Consider the following 12597-nt stretch of genomic DNA (forward strand, 5'->3'; position numbering starts at 1 on the left):
GTTACTACAGCTGTCTGTTATCTCTCATATTCTTGTACCTTATTATCCAGGCACTGTTACTATAGCTGTCTGTTATCTCTCATATTCTTGTACCTTATTATCCAGGCACTGTTACTACAGCTGTCTGTTATCTCTCATATTCTTGTACCTTATTATCCAGGCACTGTTACTATAGCTGTCTGTTTTCTCTCATAATCTGGTACTTTATTATCCAGGCACTGTTACTACAGCTGTCTGTTATCTCTCATATTCTTGTACTTTATTATCCAGGCATTGGTACTACAGCTGTCTGTTATCTCTCATATTCTTGTACCTTATTATCCAGGCACTGTTACTACTGCTGTCTGTTATCTCTCATATTCTTGTACCTTATTATCCATGCACTGTTACTACAGCTGTATGTTATCTCTCATGTTCTTGTACCTTATTATCCAGGCACTGTTACTATAGCTGTCTGTTTTCTCTCATGTTCTTGTACCTTATTATCCAGGCACTGTTACTACAGCTGTATGTTATCTCTCATGTTCTTGTACCTTATTATCCAGGCACTGTTACTATAGCTGTCTGTTTTCTCTCATGTTCTTGTACCTTATTATCCAGGCACTGTTACTACAGCTGTTTATTATCTCTCATGTTCTTGTACCTTATTATCCAGGCACTGTTACTATAGCTGTCTGTTTTCTCTCATGTTCTTGTACCTTATTATCCAGGCACTGTTACTACAGCTGTCTGTTATCTCTCATATTCTTGTACCTTATTATCCAGGCACTGTTACTACAACTGTCTGTTATCTCTCATATTCTCATACCTTATAATCCAGGCACTGTTACTACAACTGTCTGTTATCTCTCATATTCTCATACCTTATAATTCAGGCACTGTTACTACTGCTGTCTGTTATCTCTCATATTCTTGTACCTTATTATCCATGCACTGTTACTACAGCTGTATGTTATCTCTCATGTTCTTGTACCTTATTATCCAGGCACTGTTACTACAGCTATCTGTTATCTCTCATATTCTTGCACCTTATTATCCAGGCACTGTTACTATAGCTGTCTGTTTTCTCTCATGTTCTTGTACCTTATTATCCAGGCACTGCTACTATAGCTGTCTGTTTTCTCTCATGTTCTTGTACCTTATTATCCAGGCACTGTTACTATAGCTGTCTGTTTTCTCTCATATTCTTGTACCTTATTATCCAGGCACTGTTACTATAGCTGTCTGTTTTCTCTCATGTTCTTGTACCTTATTATCCAGGCACTGTTACTATAGCTGTCTGTTTTCTCTCATATTCTTGTACCTTATTATCCAGGCACTGTTCCTACAGCTGTCGGTTATCTCTCATATTCTTGTACCTTATTATCCAGGCACTGTTACTACAGCAGTCTGTTATCTCTCATATTCTTGCACCTTATTATCCAGGCACTGTTACTATAGCTGTCTGTTTTCTCTCATGTTCTTGTACCTTATTATCCAGGCACTGCTACTATAGCTGTCTGTTTTCTCTCATGTTCTTGTACCTTATTATCCAGGCACTGTTACTATAGCTGTCTGTTTTCTCTCATATTCTTGTACCTTATTATCCAGGCACTGTTACTACAGCTGTCGGTTATCTCTCATATTCTTGTACCTTATTATCCAGGCACTGTTACTACAACTGTCTGTTATCTCTCATATTCTTGTACCTTATTATCCAGGCACTGTTACTACAACTGTCTGTTATCTCTCATGTTCTTGTACCTTATTATCCAGGCACTGTTACTACAGCTGTCTGTTATCTCTCATATTCTTGTACCTTATTATCCAGGCACTGTTACTACAGCAGTCTGTTATCTCTCATATTCTTGCACCTTATTATCCAGGCACTGTTACTACAGCTGTCTGTTATCTCTCATATTCTTGTACCTTATTATCCAGGCACTGTTACTACAGCAGTCTGTTATTTCTCATATTCTTGTACCTTATTATCCAGGCACTGTTACTACAGCAGTCTGTTATCTCTCATGTTCTTGTACCTTATTATCCAGGCACTGTTACTACAGCTGTCTGTTATCTCTCATATTCTTGTACCTTATTATCCAGGCACTGTTACTACAGCAGTCTGTTATCTCTCATATTCTTGCACCTTATTATCCAGGCACTGTTACTACAGCTGTCTGTTATCTCTCATATTCTTGTACCTTATTATCCAGGCACTGTTATTACAGCAGTCTGTTATCTCTCATATTCTTGCACCTTATTATCCAGGGACTGTTATTACAGCAGTCTGTTATCTCTCATATTCTTGTACCTTATTATCCAGGCACTGTTACTACAGCTGTCTGTTATCTCTCATATTCTTGTACCTTATTATCCAGGCACTGCTACTACAGCTGTCTGTTATCTCTCATATTCTTGTACCTTATTATCCAGGCACTGTTACTACAGCAGTTTGTTATCTCTCATATTCTTGCACCTTATTATCCAGGCACTGTTACTATAGCTGTCTGTTTTCTCTCATGTTCTTGTACCTTATTATCCAGGCACTGCTACTACAGCTGTCTGTTATCTCTCATATTCTTGTACCTTATTATCCAGGCACTGTTACTATAGCTGTCTGTTATCTCTCATATTCTTGTACCTTATTATCCAGGCACTGTTACTACAGCTGTATGTTATCTCTCATATTCTTGTACCTTATTATCCAGGCACTGTTACTACAGCAGTCTGTTATCTCTCATATTCCTGTACCTTATTATCCAGGCACTGTTACTACAGCTGTCTGTTATCTCTCATATTCCTGTACCTTATTATCCAGGCACTGTTACTACAACTGTCTGTTATCTCTCATATTCTTGTACCTTACTATCCAGGCAGTGTTACTACAGCTGTCTGTTTTCTCTCATATTCTTGTACCTTATTATCCCGGTACTGTTACTACAGCTGTCTGTTATCTCTCATATTCCTGTACCTTATTATCCAGGCACTGTTACTACAGCTGTCTGTTATCTCTCATATTCTTGTACTTTATTATCCAGGCACTGTTGCTACAGCTGTCTGTTATCTCTCATGTTCTTGTACCTTATTATCCAGGCACTGCTACTACAGCTGTCTGTTATCTCTCATATTCTTGTACCTTATTATCCATGCACTGTTACTACAGCTGTCTGTTATCTCTCATGTTCTTGTACCTTATTATCCAGGCACTGTTACTATAGCTGTCTGTTTTCTCTCATGTTCTTGTACCTTATTATCCAGGCACTGTTACTACAGCTGTATGTTATCTCTCATGTTCTTGTACCTTATTATCCAGGCACTGTTACTATAGCTGTCTGTTTTCTCTCATGTTCTTGTACCTTATTATCCAGGCACTGTTACTACAGCAGTCTGTTATCTCTCATATTCCTGTACCTTATTATCCAGGCACTGTTACTACAGCTGTCTGTTATCTCTCATATTCTTGTACCTTATTATCCAGGTACTGTTACTACAGCTGTCTGTTATATCTCATATTCTTGTACCTTATTATCCAGGTACTGTTACTACAGCTGTCTGTTATCTCTCATATTCTTGTACCTTATTATCCAGGCACTGTTACTACAGCTGTATGTTATCTCTCATATTCTTGTACCTTATTATCCAGGCACTGTTACTACAGCTGTCTGTTATCTCTCATATTCCTGTACCTTATTATCCAGGCACTGTTACTACAACTGTCTGTTATCTCTCATATTCTTGTACTTTACTATCCATGTACTGTTACTACAGCTGTCTGTTATCTCTCATATTCTTGTACCTTATTATCCAGGCACTGTTACTACAGCTGTCTGTTATCTCTCTTATTCTTGCACCTTATTATCCAGGCACTGTTACTACAGCTGTCTGTTATCTCTCATATTCTTGTACCTTATTATCCAGGCACTGCTACTACAGCTGTCTGTTATATCTCATATTCTTGTACCTTATTATCCAGGCACTGTTACTACAGCAGTCTGTTATCTCTCATATTCTTGCACCTTATTATCCAGGCACTGTTACTATAGCTGTCTGTTTTCTCTCATGTTCTTGTACCTTATTATCCAGGCACTGCTACTATAGCTGTCTGTTTTCTCTCATGTTCTTGTACCTTATTATCCAGGCACTGTTACTATAGCTGTCTGTTATCTCTCATATTCTTGTACCTTATTATCCAGGCACTGTTACTACAGCTATCTGTTATCTCTCATATTCTTGCACCTTATTATCCAGGCACTGTTACTATAGCTGTCTGTTTTCTCTCATGTTCTTGTACCTTATTATCCAGGCACTGCTACTATAGCTGTCTGTTTTCTCTCATGTTCTTGTACCTTATTATCCAGGCACTGTTACTATAGCTGTCTGTTTTCTCTCATATTCTTGTACCTTATTATCCAGGCACTGTTACTATAGCTGTCTGTTTTCTCTCATGTTCTTGTACCTTATTATCCAGGCACTGTTACTATAGCTGTCTGTTTTCTCTCATATTCTTGTACCTTATTATCCAGGCACTGTTCCTACAGCTGTCGGTTATCTCTCATATTCTTGTACCTTATTATCCAGGCACTGTTACTACAGCTGTCTGTTATCTCTCATATTCCTGTACCTTATTATCCAGGCACTGTTACTACAACTGTCTGTTATCTCTCATATTCTTGTACCTTACTATCCAGGCAGTGTTACTACAGCTGTCTGTTTTCTCTCATATTCTTGTACCTTATTATCCAGACACTGTTACTACAGCTGTATGTTATCTCTCATATTCTTGTACTTTATTATCCAGTTACTGTTACTACAGCTGTCTGTTATCTCTCATATTCTTGTACCTTATTATCCAGGCACTGTTACTACTGCTGTCTGTTATATCTCATATTCTTGCACCTTATTATCCAGGTACTGTTACTACAGCTGTCTGTTATCTCTCATATTCTTGTACCTTATTATCCAGGCACTGTTACTACAGCTGTATGTTATCTCTCATATTCTTGTACCTTATTATCCAGGCACTGCTACTATAGCTGTCTGTTATCTCTCATATTCTTGTACCTTATTATCCAGGCACTGTTACTACAGCTGTCTGTTATCTCTCATATTCCTGTACCTTATTATCCAGGCACTGTTACTACAACTGTCTGTTATCTCTCATATTCTTGTACCTTATTATCCAGACACTGTTACTACAGCTGTATGTTATCTCTCATATTCTTGTACTTTATTATCCAGTTACTGTTACTACAGCTGTTTGTTATCTCTCATATTCTTGTACCTTATTATCCAGGCACTGTTACTACAGCTGTATGTTATCTCTCATATTCTTGTACCTTATTATCCAGGCACTGCTACTATAGCTGTCTGTTATCTCTCATATTCTTGTACCTTATTATCCAGGCACTGTTACTACAGCTGTCTGTTATCTCTCATATTCTTGTACCTTATTATCCAGGCACTGTTACTATAGCTGTCTGTTATCTCTCATATTCTTGTACCTTATTATCCAGGCACTGTTACTACAGCTGTCTGTTATCTCTCATATTCTTGTACCTTATTATCCAGGCACTGTTACTATAGCTGTCTGTTATCTCTCATATTCTTGTACCTTATTATCCAGGCACTGTTACTACAGCTGTCTGTTATCTCTCATATTCTTGTACCTTATTATCCAGGCACTGTTACTATAGCTGTCTGTTTTCTCTCATAATCTGGTACTTTATTATCCAGGCACTGTTACTACAGCTGTCTGTTATCTCTCATATTCTTGTACTTTATTATCCAGGCATTGGTACTACAGCTGTCTGTTATCTCTCATATTCTTGTACCTTATTATCCAGGCACTGTTACTACTGCTGTCTGTTATCTCTCATATTCTTGTACCTTATTATCCATGCACTGTTACTACAGCTGTATGTTATCTCTCATGTTCTTGTACCTTATTATCCAGGCACTGTTACTATAGCTGTCTGTTTTCTCTCATGTTCTTGTACCTTATTATCCAGGCACTGTTACTACAGCTGTATGTTATCTCTCATGTTCTTGTACCTTATTATCCAGGCACTGTTACTATAGCTGTCTGTTTTCTCTCATGTTCTTGTACCTTATTATCCAGGCACTGTTACTACAGCTGTTTATTATCTCTCATGTTCTTGTACCTTATTATCCAGGCACTGTTACTATAGCTGTCTGTTTTCTCTCATGTTCTTGTACCTTATTATCCAGGCACTGTTACTACAGCTGTCTGTTATCTCTCATATTCTTGTACCTTATTATCCAGGCACTGTTACTACAACTGTCTGTTATCTCTCATATTCTCATACCTTATAATCCAGGCACTGTTACTACAACTGTCTGTTATCTCTCATATTCTCATACCTTATAATTCAGGCACTGTTACTACTGCTGTCTGTTATCTCTCATATTCTTGTACCTTATTATCCATGCACTGTTACTACAGCTGTATGTTATCTCTCATGTTCTTGTACCTTATTATCCAGGCACTGTTACTACAGCTATCTGTTATCTCTCATATTCTTGCACCTTATTATCCAGGCACTGTTACTATAGCTGTCTGTTTTCTCTCATGTTCTTGTACCTTATTATCCAGGCACTGCTACTATAGCTGTCTGTTTTCTCTCATGTTCTTGTACCTTATTATCCAGGCACTGTTACTATAGCTGTCTGTTTTCTCTCATATTCTTGTACCTTATTATCCAGGCACTGTTACTATAGCTGTCTGTTTTCTCTCATGTTCTTGTACCTTATTATCCAGGCACTGTTACTATAGCTGTCTGTTTTCTCTCATATTCTTGTACCTTATTATCCAGGCACTGTTCCTACAGCTGTCGGTTATCTCTCATATTCTTGTACCTTATTATCCAGGCACTGTTACTACAGCAGTCTGTTATCTCTCATATTCTTGCACTTTATTATCCAGGCACTGTTACTATAGCTGTCTGTTTTCTCTCATGTTCTTGTACCTTATTATCCAGGCACTGCTACTATAGCTGTCTGTTTTCTCTCATGTTCTTGTACCTTATTATCCAGGCACTGTTACTATAGCTGTCTGTTTTCTCTCATATTCTTGTACCTTATTATCCAGGCACTGTTACTACAGCTGTCGGTTATCTCTCATATTCTTGTACCTTATTATCCAGGCACTGTTACTACAACTGTCTGTTATCTCTCATATTCTTGTACCTTATTATCCAGGCACTGTTACTACAACTGTCTGTTATCTCTCATGTTCTTGTACCTTATTATCCAGGCACTGTTACTACAGCTGTCTGTTATCTCTCATATTCTTGTACCTTATTATCCAGGCACTGTTACTACAGCAGTCTGTTATCTCTCATATTCTTGCACCTTATTATCCAGGCACTGTTACTACAGCTGTCTGTTATCTCTCATATTCTTGTACCTTATTATCCAGGCACTGTTACTACAGCAGTCTGTTATCTCTCATATTCTTGTACCTTATTATCCAGGCACTGTTACTACAGCAGTCTGTTATCTCTCATGTTCTTGTACCTTATTATCCAGGCACTGTTACTACAGCTGTCTGTTATCTCTCATATTCTTGTACCTTATTATCCAGGCACTGTTACTACAGCAGTCTGTTATCTCTCATATTCTTGCACCTTATTATCCAGGCACTGTTACTACAGCTGTCTGTTATCTCTCATATTCTTGTACCTTATTATCCAGGCACTGTTATTACAGCAGTCTGTTATCTCTCATATTCTTGCACCTTATTATCCAGGGACTGTTATTACAGCAGTCTGTTATCTCTCATATTCTTGTACCTTATTATCCAGGCACTGTTACTACAGCTGTCTGTTATCTCTCATATTCTTGTACCTTATTATCCAGGCACTGCTACTACAGCTGTCTGTTATCTCTCATATTCTTGTACCTTATTATCCAGGCACTGTTACTACAGCAGTTTGTTATCTCTCATATTCTTGCACCTTATTATCCAGGCACTGTTACTATAGCTGTCTGTTTTCTCTCATGTTCTTGTACCTTATTATCCAGGCACTGCTACTACAGCTGTCTGTTATCTCTCATATTCTTGTACCTTATTATCCAGGCACTGTTACTATAGCTGTCTGTTATCTCTCTTATTCTTGTACCTTATTATCCAGGCACTGTTACTACAGCTGTATGTTATCTCTCATATTCTTGTACCTTATTATCCAGGCACTGTTACTACAGCAGTCTGTTATCTCTCATATTCCTGTACCTTATTATCCAGGCACTGTTACTACAGCTGTCTGTTATCTCTCATATTCCTGTACCTTATTATCCAGGCACTGTTACTACAACTGTCTGTTATCTCTCATATTCTTGTACCTTACTATCCAGGCAGTGTTACTACAGCTGTCTGTTTTCTCTCATATTCTTGTACCTTATTATCCCGGTACTGTTACTACAGCTGTCTGTTATCTCTCATATTCCTGTACCTTATTATCCAGGCACTGTTACTACAGCTGTCTGTTATCTCTCATATTCTTGTACTTTATTATCCAGGCACTGTTGCTACAGCTGTCTGTTATCTCTCATGTTCTTGTACCTTATTATCCAGGCACTGCTACTACAGCTGTCTGTTATCTCTCATATTCTTGTACCTTATTATCCAGGCACTGTTACAACAGCTGTCTGTTATCTCTCATGTTCTTGTACCTTATTATCCAGGCACTGTTACTACAGCTGTCTGTTATCTCTCATATTCTTGTACCTTATTATCCAGGCACTGTTAGTATAGCTGTCTGTTATCTCTCATATTCTTGTACTTTATTATCCAGGCACTGTTACTACAGCTGTCTGTTATCTCTCATATTCTTGTACCTTATTATCCAGGCACTGCTACTACAGCTGTCTGTTATCTCTCATATTCTTGTACCTTATTATCCAGGCACTGTTACTACAGCAGTTTGTTATCTCTCATATTCTTGCACCTTATTATCCAGGCACTGTTACTATAGCTGTCTGTTTTCTCTCATGTTCTTGTACCTTATTATCCAGGCACTGCTACTACAGCTGTCTGTTATCTCTCATATTCTTGTACCTTATTATCCAGGCACTGTTACTATAGCTGTCTGTTATCCCTCATATTCTTGTACCTTATTATCCAGGCACTGTTACTACAGCTGTATGTTATCTCTCATATTCTTGTACCTTATTATCCAGGCACTGTTACTACAGCAGTCTGTTATCTCTCATATTCCTGTACCTTATTATCCAGGCACTGTTACTACAGCTGTCTGTTATCTCTCATATTCTTGTACCTTATTATCCAGGTACTGTTACTACAGCTGTCTGTTATATCTCATATTCTTGTACCTTATTATCCAGGTACTGTTACTACAGCTGTCTGTTATCTCTCATATTCTTGTACCTTATTATCCAGGCACTGTTACTACAGCTGTATGTTATCTCTCATATTCTTGTACCTTATTATCCAGGCACTGTTACTACAGCTGTCTGTTATCTCTCATATTCCTGTACCTTATTATCCAGGCACTGTTACTACAACTGTCTGTTATCTCTCATATTCTTGTACCTTACTATCCAGGCAGTGTTACTACAGCTGTCTGTTTTCTCTCATATTCTTGTACCTTATTATCCAGACACTGTTACTACAGCTGTATGTTATCTCTCATATTCTTGTACTTTATTATCCAGTTACTGTTACTACAGCTGTCTGTTATCTCTCATATTCTTGTACCTTATTATCCAGGCACTGTTACTACTGCTGTCTGTTATATCTCATATTCTTGCACCTTATTATCCAGGTACTGTTACTACAGCTGTCTGTTATCTCTCATATTCTTGTACCTTATTATCCAGGCACTGTTACTACAGCTGTATGTTATCTCTCATATTCTTGTACCTTATTATCCAGGCACTGCTACTATAGCTGTCTGTTATCTCTCATATTCTTGTACCTTATTATCCAGGCACTGTTACTACAGCTGTCTGTTATCTCTCATATTCCTGTACCTTATTATCCAGGCACTGTTACTACAACTGTCTGTTATCTCTCATATTCTTGTACCTTATTATCCAGACACTGTTACTACAGCTGTATGTTATCTCTCATATTCTTGTACTTTATTATCCAGTTACTGTTACTACAGCTGTTTGTTATCTCTCATATTCTTGTACCTTATTATCCAGGCACTGTTACTACAGCTGTATGTTATCTCTCATATTCTTGTACCTTATTATCCAGGCACTGCTACTATAGCTGTCTGTTATCTCTCATATTCTTGTACCTTATTATCCAGGCACTGTTACTACAGCTGTCTGTTATCTCTCATATTCTTGTACCTTATTATCCAGGCACTGTTACTATAGCTGTCTGTTATCTCTCATATTCTTGTACCTTATTATCCAGGCACTGTTACTACAGCTGTCTGTTATCTCTCATATTCTTGTACCTTATTATCCAGGCACTGTTACTATAGCTGTCTGTTATCTCTCATATTCTTGTACCTTATTATCCAGGCACTGTTACTACAGCTGTCTGTTATCTCTCATATTCTTGTACCTTATTATCCAGGCACTGTTACTATAGCTGTCTGTTTTCTCTCATAATCTGGTACTTTATTATCCAGGCACTGTTACTACAGCTGTCTGTTATCTCTCATATTCTTGTACTTTATTATCCAGGCATTGGTACTACAGCTGTCTGTTATCTCTCATATTCTTGTACCTTATTATCCAGGCACTGTTACTACTGCTGTCTGTTATCTCTCATATTCTTGTACCTTATTATCCATGCACTGTTACTACAGCTGTATGTTATCTCTCATGTTCTTGTACCTTATTATCCAGGCACTGTTACTATAGCTGTCTGTTTTCTCTCATGTTCTTGTACCTTATTATCCAGGCACTGTTACTACAGCTGTATGTTATCTCTCATGTTCTTGTACCTTATTATCCAGGCACTGTTACTATAGCTGTCTGTTTTCTCTCATGTTCTTGTACCTTATTATCCAGGCACTGTTACTACAGCTGTTTATTATCTCTCATGTTCTTGTACCTTATTATCCAGGCACTGTTACTATAGCTGTCTGTTTTCTCTCATGTTCTTGTACCTTATTATCCAGGCACTGTTACTACAGCTGTATGTTATCTCTCATGTTCTTGTGCCTTATTATCCAGGCATTGGTACTACAGCTGTCTGTTATCTCTCATATTCTTGTACCTTATTATCCAGGCACTGTTACTACAACTGTCTGTTATCTCTCATATTCTCATACCTTATAATTCAGGCATTGTTACTACAGCTGTCTGTTATCTCTCATATTACTGTACCTTATTATTCAGGCACTGTTGCTACAGCTGTCAACTCACAGAAGTATGAAAGTATTGCTCTGATATTCAATTGTTCTCTGACGACCATCACTCTCTGTGGAGTCGATGAAAAGGTTTGTGTCAGGACCAACGATGAATAGGGTACTTCATTGTACTCTCATATTTCCTCGATATAATAAATGTACAAATAACTCTGCTACTTTGCCTATTCCATAATATTATTTTATGTATTTCCTGATACGCAGCTTTTAACACGCGAGAGTGTGATAGAAATGGGATCAGTGAGAGAGTTCTTTGCTGCCCTCGCTGACAATCACATCGACACTTCTTGGGTGAATGCGAGACTCGACTTTCTTCTCTGCTCAGCAGCTGACACAAGCGAAGGAGAGACAATCAGTAGTGAAATATCTCTCATAACAAAAGTAAGGCGTTCATAGTCAGACCACCAGTAGTTGTTTCCTCTTTCACCTCATTCGCTCTTGACTATCCAATAATATTATAATTTTGATAAAATGTTCTCCGTCAAGTTTTAGGTTAAAGCTGAATTGAAAATCTAAAGCTTCTCTGCAGATTGTAATTTCTAGATGAAGTACAAAGTAACTCTTCGTAGAAACAGCATTTAGATACATAAGTCTATGGGTACAACTAGCAAACAATTAATTTCGTGTATAGCACATGCTTTCTATCATAACTTAGTTACAAAACATAGCCTTTGGTTCTCATTTGTTTTTTCCATTAATGACCATCTTTTTTTAAGTCTGATCGTGCAACATTTTCTTCTACACTCAGTTGTGGAACGTAGTCTAAAAATGAAAGGAAAGTAGTTGAAAGTAAGTGCGAAGGTTACTTTGGATCTTGTTATGCGTAATTCTTGCAACCCCTCCTTTTTTTCTCACAAATATGTTCAGGTGGCATGTGGCCTCAGTAGAGACCTTCTTGGTGCAAACATCTCACTGAAGAGACTAGGCGAGGAGGATGATGAGAGGTAAGTTTTATAACACTATTTTATGCTGTGTACTTTTTTCACATCGGTTCCATAGCCATAATTATTTGACCACTCTTTCAGCAAGGGAAATATCAGGTAAGCAAAAGCTGGGTGTGTTGGTGCCTTATGTTTGTCTTGCGCTCGTTTTCTCTTTAACCATGTATTCTGGATAACATACATTTACATTCAATGTAAAGCTATCGTGTTTTGGTATGAGACACTTATGGGCAGAGTGGTAATTGTAGTTTTTATTGGCCTAGAATTCACACACTTCCTTTCACAAACATTGAGCTTGTTAT

General features: G+C 37.8%; 1 protein-coding gene across 1 annotated transcript in view; it reads left to right on the forward strand.

Annotated features, from left to right (window-relative positions):
* Nucleotides 1-12597, forward strand: part of LOC137404195 (centrobin-like) — a 184171-nt gene that overhangs the window by 67933 nt on the left and 103641 nt on the right. The gene's annotated exons all lie outside the window — the stretch shown is intronic.

This window comes from Watersipora subatra, chromosome 9 (assembly GCF_963576615.1).
Source record: "Watersipora subatra chromosome 9, tzWatSuba1.1, whole genome shotgun sequence".
NCBI classification, from domain to species: Eukaryota; Metazoa; Bryozoa; class Gymnolaemata; order Cheilostomatida; family Watersiporidae; genus Watersipora; species Watersipora subatra.